At 43.9% G+C, this 13,469-nt stretch overlaps 1 protein-coding gene across 4 annotated transcripts in view; it reads right to left on the reverse strand.

Annotated features, from left to right (window-relative positions):
• SLC23A2 (solute carrier family 23 member 2) overlaps positions 1-13,469 on the reverse strand; it is a 61,631-nt gene that overhangs the window by 46,698 nt on the left and 1,464 nt on the right. The window contains exon 2 of one of the 4 annotated variants that reach the window (XM_068421549.1): positions 13,317-13,415. The gene's annotated coding sequence lies outside the window, so the exon portion shown is untranslated. Of the gene's footprint in view, positions 1-1,627; positions 1,711-11,279; positions 11,368-13,316; positions 13,416-13,469 lie in introns of those variants that run through there. The other 3 variants (XM_068421547.1, XM_068421548.1, XM_068421550.1) reach the window with 3 other exon arrangements.

Here is a 13,469-nt window from a genome sequence, read left to right on the forward strand (position 1 = left end):
CCAACCTGACCCTCCCCTGGCCAAGCTTGAGGCTGTGTCCTCTTGTCCTAGCGCTGGTTGCCTGGGAGAAGAGGCCGACTCCCACTGCGCTCCAACCTCCCTTCAGGTAGTTGTAGACTGCACTAAGGTCACCTCTGAGCCTCCTCTTCTCCAGGCTAAACACCCCCAGCTCCCTCAGTCGTTCCTCATAGGTCAGACCCTCCAGACCCTTCACCACCTTGGTCGCCCTCCTCTGGACTCGCTCCAACACCTCAACATCTTTCTTGAAGTGCAGGGCCCCAGTATTCAAGGTGCGGCCTCGCCAGTGCCAAGTACAGAGGGACTGTTTCTTAGAACTTTTCCTGCAACTGTGTATTTTTAAATACTTGTAAGAAAAATCTACACTCTGAGACGTACATCAAAGCAGACCAACAGTTCTTCTACGCAAAGAAGTAATTACAAGATGGAAGTGCCTTTAAAAATACCTATGGCTGATTTCTGGGCAAGAAATAAAGACATGATTTTCAAGGAAAAACAACAACAAAAGAGTAGTGAAGCCAAAGCCATATACTCCACAGGCACAGATCAAAGCACTTCAAAAATTAATGGAGAAGGAATGTGCTTTTTGTGACCTGCTATTGTATTCACCATATCCATAAACTAAGTCAGACGCCTACGTCTTTTCTGGACCTCCAGGTAGGCTTGTAATTAAAGGGAAAAGCTCAAATAATTTTTCTTCTAAGAAACAACAAAAGTAAAACCTGTTTAGTGGTCAACACCACGTGAGGTTGCTACCCTTAAAGCATCATTACCTCCACAGATTCCCAGATGCCCGGGGAAACGCTGCCAACTTCAGCATACGCTTAGAAGACGACAGTACACGTCCCAAACTCAAATATGCAATAACCCAGCCAAGGAAACAACACACAACTGACCTAATAAGCCTGAGTATAATAACCCTACACCTAAGAAGCTACAAACTGGAACTCTACAGTTAGACTTCACATCTACAACTTCAATCTCTTCATTTCTCAAACATCACGCCACAGAAGCACATCCTAGGTGCCCTCGCGGGTTCTAGCCACGAGCAAAAACTCACAATCAGCCCACTAGCTCTGCCCTATTTGAAGCTACAGATCACAAAATGGAGTGGATATGCAAATTTATATACTAAGTCTAGACTGGAAACATCTGCTGGTGTTATCTGCTAAGGTTGCAATTTTGTGATTTTTTTTGGTATTACTTTGGCATTATTTTGCTGTTACCATTTAGTCAGCACACTCATATTTTAGCTTTGTATCTCTCTCTCTTATTTTTGTGACTGCAAACAGTTTCAAAAGTGTGGGCTAAATCTCTGTACAAAAAAAAATAGCAGACTGATCTTGCCACAGGCTGTGCAAAGAACATGGAAAGTTCCATCCTTTAGCTGAAGGTGCCGTTATTTTCATTTTCTAAAGGCAAAACATGTTTATACAAAAAACGTTCATACAGTTTTGCATTCAATATGCGATTTGCTCAGATGCCTCAAAATCTACCTGCACTAAATAGTCAGCAGCCAGGTTGAAAACTCTAGCTGCAAGACTAAATGTTTTAAAATATGGGGGGGAAAAAAGGAGATAGCCACACTTCTGTTCAGTGATCCTGGTACCTCGTTCACGGTTCAGTAAGCAAACAGCAAATGCAGCTTCACAGCACAGCTCAACTGCTCCAGCAGCCGCAACTCCTCCTCCCACCAATCCCAACCTCCTCCGTCTGAAATGAAAAAAAGCCCTTTTAATCTTCAAAGCATGGCCACGAGTCAATCTCAAACTTAGCACGCTTTTTAATTTTCTTTTTAATTATCCAGTTGGGAGAGTTATGCCCTCCTTGCTCAGTGACCTTTCACTCCTTCAAGATTATTTCAAGAAATCTTTCCTGGGAATAATCAGCAAAATTATACCACTTGCAGAGGAAATGTTTGAAGGCTTCCAAGAGCTGAGGGGGAGAGACAGCACGATTCTTCGTGTGCTTTGTGCAGGCAGCCTTTGCTGTGTTACACAGAACCCTCAGCTCTGCAGGCCAAGTATCTTCTGGCTTCAGACTGCTGTGAGCGCAATCCCGACACATCTGCTCAAATACCTGCCCAGAAGTAAGCTGTCATCGTGCTGGGAGCCCCCGAGTCCTTACGTGGAGCCAACCCCCAAAACAGCAGAATTTCTTTCTGATGGAACTGGCAAAAGGCAGGGCAAAAGCAGATCATGCAATAATAGATGCTATTATTAATTATATTAGCAATAATAGCTGCTATTTTTACTAACAGTAACTGTTGGCCAACTGTTTGTCCCCTGAGTTTTGGTCACCAAGCACAGCCTGGTTTCCCATAGCCATGGGGAAAAGTTAAGTCATTATTGCCATTAATGATTTTTACGTTAAACCAGCACTACTTACTCCCTGCCCACACACTAAACAACTGTATGCAACCCTGCATTTGATTCCCACACGTTAAGCCAACCAATTACTAATTTATTAATTTCACAACGAGCCTGGAAGTGTTTATAGAGACAGGCTCGTGTTTAACCAGACTTGCTGGTTAACTTCCCGTACTCATATTTCAGGCAGGCTTAGGTGAAAGTGTTTACAAGCACAGCAATCGTGTTCTACTTCCTTATAAACGTGCATTTACACATCTTACAGCTCAAGAAGTTAACGTGACGCCACCGCTTCAGTCCGCTGACTCCACAGGGACAATTAGTAGAGACAGGAGGTAACTAGGACCTGTTGAAACGCAGCTGACATCTAACCTGTACGTCTCATAACATGTTACCCTGCAGAGATGCAAGATGTAATTTAGTCTAAGAGCTTTGAAGATTTTTTTCCAGACGTAAGCGGTTAATTGAGAATGCATTAAATATATATTAATGCATTAAATATCCCTACAAGCAACAAAACTGTTAAAGAAGGCTAAGTGAATTCTTCTCCAACTGAAGTGACATAAATGGAACAGTCCACTTAATGTTGAACTGATTGCTCAGGTAAAGCACAAAAAATTGTAATATTTTGACAGAGTTCACATTACTTACAATAATATTTCCGCCAACTATAGTTTATTGAAGGAAAGCTTTTCCTTTTCAGCAAGACACACCTTTTACAAAAAAGTATTTTGGCAACATTTAGTGGAATACTTTTTTGTGACTTTTGCCAGGAAAACAACCCTCTTTTTTAGCCAAAATACTGTGGTTTCAATATTGTACCTTACTGGTTCCTTCATCTCACGGCTCTTTGGCAGATGTCTGTATAGCGCTACTTTAAAAAACAAAAATAATCACAATTATTCTTACTTAATTGGCATTGTTTAAAATGCGAGAATTCTTTGCTGCTACTACTTGCAGCGATATCATTCAGGCATACATTTTGCCCTCAAACAAAATTTTCCATTTGAATAATGAAGAGGAGAAAAGACCAACACAGATAGAGTCTCCTTTGAAGGTACCCACATGCTGTGCTGTCTCCGTCATAAATCTATTACCTGCCATTCAACAAAACATTATCTGTCACAACAGCGTCCAGAACAAAAACACTAATTAGACTCGGATCTTAATACACTCGGTGCACTGTTCTGCGGTCTACGATTCAGCGGGTTTAGAAAGCAAGGAACGGTGCACCTAAGTGAGATGAAAAATTGGGCTAATACTGATCATAAAATCTTTACCGAAACCGAACAGCCAAGGAGAGCTCAGACAACACTTTGGGTTTAGGCTCATTTGTACTAAGAAACTTAATAGAAGGCTTAATTGACAGCTTTGCTTGATTCGATTGTGCCTTATTAGGCATCTTCATGAAAAGCATTAAACGCGTTTGATCCCTTCCAAAGAAGAGGAGCCTCATTAGCCATGGATGTTTACAAGTACACAGGGCTCGAGATGACAGGAGCTCTTCCCCTGCTGCAGAAGGGGCTTTTTAGCTCTGTTTTTACGAGAGGGATCACGTACCGTCTCCAAAAGAGCTCAGGTGTCCATCCTTCGCTTTTGCTGATATTTGCAAACAAGACAGATGGACACTGAGAACGACACTCGTTTGAAAGCCTGACTCATAGGAGCCGACTCAGTTTATAGACCTCAGTACGCAACAAGCAGTCCAGGAAAATTCAAGATTATTATTTATACCAAGCCAGATTTTCTATGTTCTGAAACGAATACAGCACAAAGTGAGCTGTTCCCATTCAATTTTCAGTTTCTGGCCAGAGCAAATGAAGAGATACACTATCTTACTACAACAAAACCACAACACTTTGGTATTAAAAAAGAAAAAGCCACTCCCTCATCCATATAATTTTTTTTTGTTTGAGTTTTAAAAGCATCTACTAGTAAGTTGAAATAAACTACAGGTAACCAACAAGTGTCTAACAGTCTGAATAAACCAGACTGTTATAAACAGACTGAATAAACCAGTTATTATATTGATAATAACTATTATGCTCAGCATAATCTCCCAAAATTCTGCACCGATGCAAATCCATACTGCCAATATCAGCAAACGACTGATAACTGTTATTGTTCCCATATATGAAAGGACACAGAACAGTAGGAGAATATTGCAGTTATGTCTTGAAGTCTGATCCTACAGAGTAGGGACCTGGAGCTCCAGTTTCTTTCTTGTCAGTCTGAATCCCAATTACTCCTTTGGTTTGGCCTTTATACAATGAAATGCTCACCAGGAAACAGCACTCTTTAAACTTTTATCAAAAGCTCCAATCAGTTAAAATATGACCAAGCAAATGCTTCTTGCATCAGGACCATTTAGCTCAACTTTAAGAAACAATTCATCTTGTATAAAAAATGAAAAAGGAAAAAAAAAAGCTGGAATAACTTGTGAAGCAGCTGGTGCTTCAGAGTACATCATCTGCAGAAACAAGGATGTGTTTTCTTTGCTCAGGTATGGTAAGGGTCTGAATACAGGATTCTCCACACAAAGGGTAAGTAACAAACACAGCAAAAAATGTAGAATTCACAAATTTATTTTCCTGCCATGGGGATTCAAAGACTCCATGGAAATTCAAACCTTATCACAGCACAGTCCATTAAGCACTATTAGCTCTGGGAGACTTTCAGCCCACAAAATAAGAAAGAGGTTGCTGACTTTGCAGTGCAGCATTTTATTTCCATCCCAAGCTTCTAAATAAAAAGTGAAAGTTGTGAATGTGGAGTCACGTGCCTGTTTTTAGTCTATACGACCTTGAATAGTGATAAGAACATATACACTTTTCTTTAAAAGCACAACAAACCCGAAACACTGAGCTACATGCTTAAATACAAGACAGTACAGGTAAAGTGATAAAAGGAACAAGGCCAGGAAAAAAAGAAACCCTTCAGCTCACTACTTCTGCGCTAGAAACGAATAAAGATGTGCTTAATGGTAGACTCCAGCACTCAAAGATTTCCAGCATTTCTTTTAACACCAAGTCAACAACAAGGAGCACTGAAAGACTGGGATAAATTCACTAACAGCACATTAACCACCTCATCCTATAAACACAGCTAAGAGCACGCTTAGCAGACCAAGTGTTTAAGGTACCTTCCTATTAAAGCTTCCAAAGTGCACTTTATTCTCTTAGCTTTTACAGTCTTACAAGCGTACTAACAGCCAGCACACCACTAAAATAGGCCTTATTGCTGGAGGCTGTCATTTCACAGCCATGCAAAATAAAAGTAAATCCAATTAAAATGTGTTGCTACACTTAGAGCCCAAACTACTCAAAGCGTCCACACACGAGGCTAATGCCCAGGAATGTAAGTGCACAAAACCCCCCTGAAGTTGCTTTTTACTTACTTTCCTGCTAGCCAGCACTGCTGCCATGCATTCTCAAAATGCTTCAGCCAACTGTTCAAATGACACAAGCGCTGCAATAGTTTAATTTAAAAATAAATTCAGACAACAAATTTGGGGGACATGCAGCCATTCAAAATCCATTCGGTGAGTCACTACATTTCAAAGCAGTCAGAAACAAAATAATGGTGAGTCAATGTCTCCACCATTTATAGTAATTTCAGCCCATAATTCAAGCAATTTTAATCTAAAGCAAGCGTAAAGGAAACGGGTGCTGAATTAAAACAGTCCCTTTTATCACAAAGGAGATAACAAGCAAATGCTGGTGAAATCCAAACACGCATAAACAAATCCAGGTATTGCTACACAGAGCCTAAAAGTTCCAAAATACTCACAGGTACCGTGCTGCTACTGACAGCTCCTCAAGCATAATTACAACTGGACTAATCTGCTCCCATCTGCTCCTAAAAATACAACTATCAGACAGAGCTTGTTTTCTCAGGCATTTTGCTGACGCAAGAACAAGATCAAAACACTCGTTCAGAGGAGAAAGATTGATCGGTCTCCATAATACACGAGCTAAAATCCAGCTATACCATCGTTCTAAGGTGCACATGACACACTCTTACCAACACACGTCAATTTTATCACATGCTTAGTAACGTAGGTTTTGGGAGAAGAATAAAATACCCTGGCTGCCTGAATGTGGCAAGAAGAAATTCTGGAAATTCCCTTTCACCAGAATAGGACAAAGTTTATTCTCTCCTGAAGCAGTTTTTTTAAAAATAAAATTAAAAAAAAAAAGTAAGAGCAGATACTTGGAGGGTAAGTGCGTTTCTCCACCCTCCATAACCAGCACTCTCATCTTCTGGCCTGAGAACTGAGACACAAGGAGATTTAGATCATTGAATTTCTAATTATAAATCCCTTAAAGACTCGTTTTATAATTACCTCAAGCCCAGCCATTCCTCTGCAAATAATAAAATGGAGCTGTCGGATAGGAACAAGAGTATTTCAGTACGCTCCCACCGCGCAGGATGGAGATGACCAACACACGTGCTTTGGGACTCCCTCGCAACAGCCCGGCCGGGACCTCGGCGGCCGATTCATCTTTCCTGAAACCAGCCCAGGGTTTTCAAACCCCCTTTGGCCCAACTCTGCTCTGGGGCCAGGGCACAGCCAAGAAAAGAGTCACAGCTCTCTGCAGACGCAAGGCGAATGATGATTCACTATTTACTAGACTGATGACAACATTCAGTACCGAAAAATAAGTTCACCAAACCTCTGAGAGCGCACTGGATGAGAAACCCACGGGAGATGCATGGTGCATCGCCAGGCACACGGCATTTTTTATGCCGTACACATTTTCATTGCTATAAGCAACAGAAATGGCCAAGATTAACGTTGAGTGCAAGGAATAAAACTAGAGCAGGAGATTTCTTAACTAGACTAGCTCTCCCTCCTACTTCCCTTCCCCACCAAGTGCCAGCGATGTTTCAACACCCCAATTCCCTTTCCCAAGGAGGTAGTTCGACTCCTTTCACAGCCAAATTACCATGGCAAGAAATCCACATTTAGATTCATCTCTAATAGGAGAACATTCAAATAGCAGACATTTCCTTCCCATAACCTGAAAATGGCCAAATACCACCACATTTCCTTTTTGCCTTCAAATAAACATTGTCATAATAGGGCTCATAACAACTAAAAATATTTAGCCATAAAGAAAATATGCTCTCTGGTACTGACAGAAGTATTATGTGCAGTACCATGAAGTTAGCACAATGTCTTAATGCGCTTCACCCCTGGGAACAGCTAGAGAACATGGCAAATAGCTTTCATTTTAAATGATTTATTTTATTCCTGCCTTACACTACATCATGATGCATCTCTCTTCACTCATCTCGACTGTCAATATTGTCTTCCTGCAGCTTTTAAGTAAAATAAAACACGCTGTAACTGCTGTCAGACCGTTTCATGACCGCTAAGGCTTCATAAATAAGAATACTTGATAAAAATACATTTTTCCAGCAATACATGAACCATCATCTTCAACGGAAGAAAAACTGTTCTGCAATTTCTCTTGTAAGGATAAATGCATAAAGAAGTGTTCAAAAGTAAAATAAATCTATTAAAGAAATGGCCCCACAGAATCTTTTTGGGCTTGAGTTTTCTTACTATTTTTCTTACACAAAGACGCTCACAGGAACAGCTACAGCACAGCAAGATCTTCCAAAAACCACCTTGCATGGGACACTGGTCTGTAATCTGCTATGAACTGGAAGAGCTCCCGAGGGCGTGCCGGTGGACTTCCCCCTGTACACACAAGGATCAGAAGAGGTTAACTGCTGCAGCTCAGATTAGGTCAGTTTAACAGCCACTTCTGGAGGCATCTGTACTGAAGATGGGTAAAGTTTCACCCATTTAGTTTTCAACCAGTCTCCACCCAACCTAAAGAGCACAACAAAGCCACTTCGTAGCACAATAAGAAAGTTCATTATATTGAGGAAGTTAACAGATTTGGCTACACCAGGAAGATAAAAAGAGAAACATACTGACAGAATGAAAGAAAGAAGACTCAACTTGGTATAATTAAAAAACCACTGAAACAGTAACTGCATACAAATGCAATATCTTCCACAGAGTCTTCTAAACAAATGTGGGGAAAATTCACAGTCATACAGTTTTCTGTTAGGAAAAGAAAAAAAAATAATCCTCAAACATTGCCATTATCTTAAGCTCCCCCTGAAGAAAATAGTCTTAAAAATGTCTCTACAGAAAATAGAAAAAAACAAATAATACCAACAAAGACACGACTTTTATTTCTCCACTGGAATTCAACTCCCTGTTAGCTTCAACTACAGAAGACAGAAATTCTCCTATTAGCAGATTAAAAAAAAAAACAACATACACATCACTCAGCACGGCTTTAGGGATGTACACACAGGCCTACCTGTGGCTCAGGGAGAGTAAGGAGCAGGTAAAAATTCTCCAAACAGATCTGGCTTAAATATAAAAGGCAGGCTTTTTTTTTTTGTGGGCTATCCCAAAAAAGCTCCCTGACCTCACTAATGAGCAGCCACCCATACAGGGGTACCAGCACCGCCGAGGGGTCACTGCGAGGCTGGGAGCACGCAGCCGGTGATGGATGGGGGCTGCTTAAACCGGTGCTGTCACCAAAGGAGACATTCATCAGCCCGCAGCCTAAATTATCCGACTATTTGAAAAGCTGTTTCTCCTTCAGATTTGTTTCTGTACTGAAGATGCAGAACGAGCAAGAGGCCTGTACTCAGAGAACCTTACATCTTACATCCAGCTCCTTACATCTACTCAACGTGAGAGCCAGCTGCCTTGAGAAAGCAGCTCACCAAATCTAAGTCTAGCTAAGAGCAGGGCTTACAGACAAGTGACAGACTGGGATGGGTTTTAAACCATATGAATGTGGCCTATTAAGGAACAGCAAGAGCACAACCCACCCTTGAGAATCTCAGTCCTCACCTCCTTCCCTTATCCCCAGGGCTCTGACAAGACACTTTCAACTCCTATTTGCATCTTGACTAAAACCAAAGGCTTGTTTAAATCCACGATAAAAACCTCAGGGCTTGTTTAACCTCACTGCTAGCCCAAGGTTGAGTTTGTTCCAGTGCATCCCCATGTTAATACTGCTCTAATTTCAAGCTACCTGGATCATGACTGGAAGCTTGGAGTAGTGGTGTAAGAGCTCATCAACTACTAATCCAATTGTTCTACACATCTCAAGGATTATTTTCCAGTTTACTAACCTGAGCTACTTGTTGCAATAATCCTTTGTCTATCATGAAATCACCAGGCAGATCAAGGTGTGCAGCGTTAAGTCTAGCTCTGGCAGTGGGCAGCACATCAGTAGCTGATCGCTCCAGTATTTGTTCTGCTTCTCCGTTAGCTTTTGCAGCCCCATCAAACGCCAGCTGCCAGTAAAACCACTACCCAAACCAGCTTTTTTTTTTTAAGCTTAAACTGGGCAATTTAAAGCTTGCTCGAGTATGGCAACACTACGCTGCAGTGAGGATGCTCGGACATATTAAGCTCCCAGGGAAAACAGAGCATCTGGTATTTTGATTTCAGCTGGTCAAGTTCAACAGCAACAGGGAGCCCAGCATTTACCTGACACTGAACTCACACTAAGAGAGTCTGCTACACTGGGCAAATGATAAGATGGAAAAAATTAACTGTCGAGGTCTTTACCTTGCTTTAAATACATCTGGGGTTTTCCCTTTCCTGCCAGAATCTTCTACTGTCTCTGCCTGCAGCTCCTTTTCGGGGTCAGCCCCTTCCTGCTCTTACCTGGCGAGGTTAAGGCACACGCTGCGTGGGACCCCAAACTGCATTAGTGTTTGTCTTCCCAGTCCACAAAATGATAATGACAGCTCCAAAATGAAAGGACAGGAATGAAACTGTACAAGCCTCTGCCTGCATTCCCATCTTTTATGAAAAAAGGCAAGAGCCACTGACAACAGAAATGCACGATATCTGTTAAGTAAGGAAAGCTAATCGAAGGCTTTCAACAAGCTTTGTTCAGGCATTTTTCTGCGCTACCTACATCACTTATTTCTACCCAAAATGTACATCAAAACAAAAGAAAACCACGCACGATACCGAACAGGGCTCGCAAGTCTAAAGCATAAACCAGAAACATTTACTGCCTCCATCTGCATTGGGGGAAAATAAAAAAAAAAAAGCCAACCAAAAAAAGCAAACAAATAAATAAAAAGAAAAAAAAACCCTCAAAGCGTATCACGAGGACGGGATCAGACAAGAAAGCGCGGCCACCCCTTCAGGACCAGGGAAGAATTAACCTGCATTTCTCCATCCCATTTGCAAGCTTACGACTCTGCCACCCATTTTGTTTCAGATTAAAGGAAAAAAAAAAAATTATCTCAATGGAACAGAGCAAATAACACCCGCACACCCACGGATAAACCCCCCCAAGTGCCTCTGCCTCGCAGGGCAGGTGATCCCGCCGCAGGTGCCCACCTCAGGCATCCAGCCCCGCTCCCGCGGCCGCCCAGGCCATGCCCCACGTACGGGCCCCCTCCCTTTCGCCCAGCACGGGCTGAAAACGATGCCGAGTCAAAAAACACCATCACGGAGAACACGGGAAGGTTTAAAATAGAAATATATAATAAAATGGAGGAGGAGAGGTACGGACGGAGGAGGGGGCAGGAGCCGCGCGGCCAAGGTGAAGCGCGGCCGGGCAACATGGTGGAGGCTGCCAGGGAGCCCCGACCCAGCTCCCCCGGGAGGAGGAAGGGGCGAGCCCCGGGTGTCTGGGGATGGAGGGCGGCTCTCAGGCGGCGGCCGGGGGGCCGGGATAGAGGTGACAGCAGGCGGGAGGCGAGAGCAATGACCGCGGCGGGCTGAGGGGAGAGCGCGGCGGGAGAGGCGCCGGCGAGGCTTCTCCCTCAGGGCAGGCGAGAAGCGGCGGCTCCTTGCCCGGGGGAGGAGAAGGACGGGCTCACCTGCCATAGCGGGCTGAGGGCGGCAATGGCGCTGGGGGCTGCGGCTGCGCTCCCCTCGGTCGGCAGCGGCGAGTGCGGCGGGGCCGGGGCCGCCCCGGCAGGCAGAGCACGGGGCGGGCCGGGCCCCGCTCCGCCCCCGGCAAGATGGCGCCCGCGCCCTCCCTGTTCCCCTCAGGGCCCGGCCGCCATGGCGGCCCCGGGGCCGTGGGTGGCCCGAGGGGGGGTCCCGGCGCCGCGGCGGGGGTCGGTCCCCCTCAGCGGGGTTCGATCACCCTCAGCGGGGCTCGATCCCCCTCAGCGGGGCGTTTCGTCTGGGGGTTGGGTCCTTCCCCGGTCCCCAGGAAAATGGCACTCGCATGGTGTCACCACAGGCTGCCCTCAGCCCCGGCCCTTTCTGGGGTTTTGGTTGGGGTTTTTTTTAGGAAAAATCCAGATTTTATAATAGGAGAGTGAGCCTGGGGAGGCGGGGGGAGAAAGGGAAGAGGAAGGCTAAGGGAGTCGAGCCTCCCAAAAGATGACACTTCCACCACACACACATCCCTCTTCCTAAAATCTCACCTCTAGTGTTTTCCACAGTTTTCTGGCAAATCTGACATGATCCCCCACCAGCACATAGAGTTGGGTGTTTCCCGAATACCAGAGACATCTGCTGCTTTGGTACAGGGTACCAAAGATGGACGCTGCCTCTCGCATCCCTCTTGGCAAAACCTGACATTCCTAAAGGGTTTTGATAATGTTAACTGGCTTTAATTTGGCTTCTGCCCTCTCCAGTACACACAGTTCTTGGCCATGCCGACAGCCAGCCAGCTCATGAAATCTTTTGCCGCTCAATGTTTTTCTGGGAAGCCGGGGCCAAGGCCCCGCTGCAACCTCCTGTAATTTTTACCTTTTCTCCCTCAACAAAACCACGCTACAAACATCAGCCTGATAATTTACAGTAGGTGTCCTTGAAATAATATTGACTGATGCTGAGCTCTCTCCCCCACCAGCCCCCTTCGTTATTTGATTAAGGTGCCTCGTAGCTGTAAGTCGATAGGAAAGCCTGTGCTCCCCGGACTAGTGACTCTAATTGTAATCCATTGCATCATTTTACCCAGACCTGCAATTCTTTGTTGATCTTTCAGGTCTTTGCCTTAATAGTTGCTGTTTGTGCAGAGTTCAGCTACCAGGAGTGTTTACCAAGTATTTGGTCGCCAGCTGTCCGACCCCTTCCATCCCGCTGCCCCTATAAAGAGGGTTTCATCAGATCCCATTAAAACCCAGGAGCTTATTTTAAGACCATAGACCCTACAAGGCCTCTGAAGCATTTGTGCTTCTTATCCTCATGCATCATTTTTTCCACATTCACTGCAATACTCTACTGGTTAAGCTTCTAAAAGGCTTTAAAATGAACCATATGGAGAACTATATAGGACACAGATAAGTCACAACGCACCTCTTCTGCTGCTCTAGATTATGAATATCGATCCCTTAGCATTATTCAATGCCTGGCCTTATCCCAAACATATACATAGAGTTAGTGCAGCTTTTAAATGTTAATAACCTTTGTTTGTTCAGGTAGAGCAGCATGGAGCCATGATGTAAGGGACATTTTAGTAATGCAAGATTGATTGAGATTGCAGCAGCTTTGCTGTTGGCAGGAGTTTGTGCAGGAAGATGGATCATATGTATTCAGTGATGCGGTCTCCCTGTGAGGACTTCCTGTGTTCAGAATTCATTGGCAGAGACACAGCTCTATATATATTTATTTTTTTTTAAAATGTTATAATTTTCTAACCTGCCCTCCCCTGGTGGAAGATGGCAGAGGGAAATACAGGTAATTCAGCAAGAGATCTGCAAGCATGAAGATCCATCAGTCAGATTGAAATTTAACAGATAAAGAGACCTCGGAGTCATGATAATCACAAGGACAACCAGGGAAAAGATGATAAAGGTGGATTTAGTGCCCCAAGAATTGAATTTGACATAGCTAGACCCCAGGCTCAGACCTAGCAAAGCAGTTTTCAGGCCTTTGTTTCTCTTAAATAGATAAGTTACCTTCCAGGTGGCCTTCCATGCTGTAAAGTTTCAGAAAATACCCAGGCATTTCACTCGTTCAGGAAGCCAGAGCCCATTTCATGCTGTCACACTGTCCTGCTGCAGAAGTAAAAATAATTTTACTGGGATTATTGGCATATGTAATTTCTGTTA

Source organism: Nyctibius grandis, chromosome 33, assembly GCF_013368605.1.
Source record: "Nyctibius grandis isolate bNycGra1 chromosome 33, bNycGra1.pri, whole genome shotgun sequence".
NCBI lineage: Eukaryota > Metazoa > Chordata > Aves > Nyctibiiformes > Nyctibiidae > Nyctibius > Nyctibius grandis.